Raw genomic sequence first — 2,730 nt, forward strand, 5'->3', positions numbered from 1 at the left:
TCCTCTCCTCTCCTCTCCCCCTCCTTCTCCTTTTCCTCTCCCTCTCCTCTCCTTTCCTCTCCTCTCTCCCCTCCTCCTCCTCCTCCTTCGCCTTCTCCTCTCCTCTATCTCCCCTTCACTCTACTTCTCCTCTCCTCTACCCCTCTCCTCTCCTCTCCTACCTATCCTATCCTCTACCTGTCCTCCCCCTTCTCCTCTCTCTTTACCCAGCCGGCCATCAGCAGGAGGGTCCCCCTACATGAACCTGGTCCTGCTCAAGGTTTCTTCCTGTTAAAGGGGAGTTTTTCCTTGCCACTGTTGCTTGTCTGGGGTCAGGCCCTGGGATTCTGGAAAGCGCCTTGAAACAATTTTGATTGTATAAGACGCTATATAAATAAAGATTGATTGATTGATTTTAACTGCACCACTGACTTCACTCTGGACAGGCCAGGTGAGGAGCCACATCCTCCATCATCTATCAGACTCAGGAACATCACCACATGTTTAGATCTAGTGGACACCTGGAGACTCAAACACCCACAAGCACGACAGTACACATGGGTGAGGGTCAGCAATAACAGGGTCAGTGCAGCTCGGTTAGACAGGTTCTACATCCCACAAACACTCCACCATGACCCAGCAGGGTGCCAGCAGCCTGGTGAACAGGTGATCATGTTTCTGGACCCTGGCAGCATCAGCCTCCAGCAGCAGAACTCAGATATTAACCTAATAATTAGATGACACTCAAAATATGATCATTAGTCTGTCTTGGATAATAACTGGAACCACAGAACTACTGACAATAGGCTTTTTCAAAGAGCAAGGTTTGAAGTCTAATCTGATAGTAGAGATGGAGTCAGCCTCCCACAGCAGGGGGGCCTTTCCACTGAGAGTGAGACTAAATAAAAATATCCAAGACTTGTTTTCAGACTAAAGATGTCAAGGTTTAATCTCCTTTGCACACCTCGCTTATTTTCTCAGCTCCATTACAGGCATCAAGTTATATTTCAACTCCCAGAGCTTCGGGGATATCACATAATGTGTAGAAACCCTTTCAAGCGTGATTATTGCTGGATTAGTGATGAGACTTATTCCTGGCTGATCCTATTATTTGTTAATGAAGTTTCCATTTGCTCATTACAATTCTGAGAGTGTTACCCCACTGGCACACCTGCAGAAGTGCCTGGAAACACAGGTTCAGCTGCAGGAAGCACACATACCAGGCGTACTAGTTCATTATCTAATAGTGGCTTCAAACATATGCTGTTGCTATTGACAGCAAGTCATACTGGCTGGAACTGCCCACATCTCTGATTATGAATTGTTTGACATGACATACTGTGATGAACTGGCGACTCATCCAGTTCCTTACCTTCATCTATTGTGTACCCTTCTCGTGACACCGAAAGGGATAAGGAAAATGAAAACAGTTTGACATGACAGTACTGCTGAGGTGTAAAGATGGTGGCAAAAAGTATTTTATTGTAATGGCAGAGGAAAAAGGAAACAAATGATGCAAAAAGATCACTTTAATAAACCAATTGTTGGATCCTGTTGCTATTAATTTCTCATTTGTCGAATCATAAATTAAATTAATGATAATGATTTAAATGATTAGAATTAGAATTAGAATCATATTGCTAATTCTAATTGCCTTCTGCTGCTCACCTGCCACCTAGTTGAGCTTTCCCACTCCTGTAATTAAGGGAGATGGGTCACCTCTTCTCTTTTGTACTGTTTTTTGTGTTGAAGGAGTGAGGAGGGACAGTTTCATAAACCACTAAATTACATTATTTTTGAATTTTCTTTGCATGTCAACCACAGAGAATATTTGATTTGTGTTTAAATAAATCCAAAGGTGAATCATAGTAGATCTCCGGGTGTGCTTAATTACTTAGTTGTAAACCTTGTTCTCAAAAGAAAAGCCAGGACTTTTTGATGTTTTGTTTTTAAGGATAAGCACAGCTGGGCAATGATCCTGGGCCATCATGTCATTTATCATGTGATAAATGTTAACGGTCAAGTTATGCTGCTATTGGCCGAGGCTGCCGGGGTCCAGAAACATGATCACCTGACAGGCCTCTGGCACCTCACTGGGTCATGGTCCCCTCTCCTCTCCTCTCCTCTCCTCTCCTCTCCTCTCCTCTCCTCTCCTCTCCTCTCCTCTTTTCTCCTCTCCTCTCCTCTCCTCTCCTCTCCTCTCCTCTCCTCTCCTCTCCTCTCCTCTCCTCTCTCTCTACCCAGCTGGCCATCAGCAGGAGGGTCCCCCTACATGAGCCTGGTCCTGCTCAAGGTTTCTTCCTGTGAAAGGGGAGTTTTCCCTTGCCACTGTTGCTTGTTTGGGGTTGGGCTCTGGGATTCTGTAAAGCGCCTACAAACAATTTTGATTGTAAAAGATGCTATATAAATAAAGATTGATTGATTGATGTATGTTCTAATTTCTTCAGAGCATATCAGCCTTTATAAGCCCAGTAACAAGCCAACTGGACTGTTGAAAACGACTGGAAGACAATTCTCCTTGCATCTGAAAGGCTTCTTTAGTTGTGACTGGTTTGGTAGGGATTGAAACTACACTGCTCAAAAAACTTAGAGGAATGCTTTTTAATCAGAGTATAGCAACTTATCAGTCAAACTTCTGGTATATTGATCTGGTCAGTTAAGTAGCAGAGAGGGTTGTTAATCAGTTTCTGCTGCTTTGTTGTTAATGAAATCAACAACAGGTGCATCAGAGGGGCAACACTGAGATGGCCC

At 44.0% G+C, this 2,730-nt stretch overlaps 1 long non-coding RNA gene across 1 annotated transcript; it reads right to left on the bottom strand.

Annotated features, from left to right (window-relative positions):
- Positions 1–68: 68 nt before the first annotated feature.
- LOC130528930 (uncharacterized) lies at positions 69–2,406 on the bottom strand. The gene is made up of 2 exons (XR_008951456.1): positions 2,309–2,406; positions 69–294 (listed from the first exon to the last, which is right to left on the bottom strand). It is a non-coding gene; the product is annotated as an uncharacterized LOC130528930 (long non-coding RNA).
- Between the last annotated feature and the right edge of the window lie 324 nt (positions 2,407–2,730).

The sequence above is a fragment of the Takifugu flavidus genome, chromosome 7 (assembly GCF_003711565.1).
Source record: "Takifugu flavidus isolate HTHZ2018 chromosome 7, ASM371156v2, whole genome shotgun sequence".
Taxonomy (NCBI): Eukaryota; Metazoa; Chordata; class Actinopteri; order Tetraodontiformes; family Tetraodontidae; genus Takifugu; species Takifugu flavidus.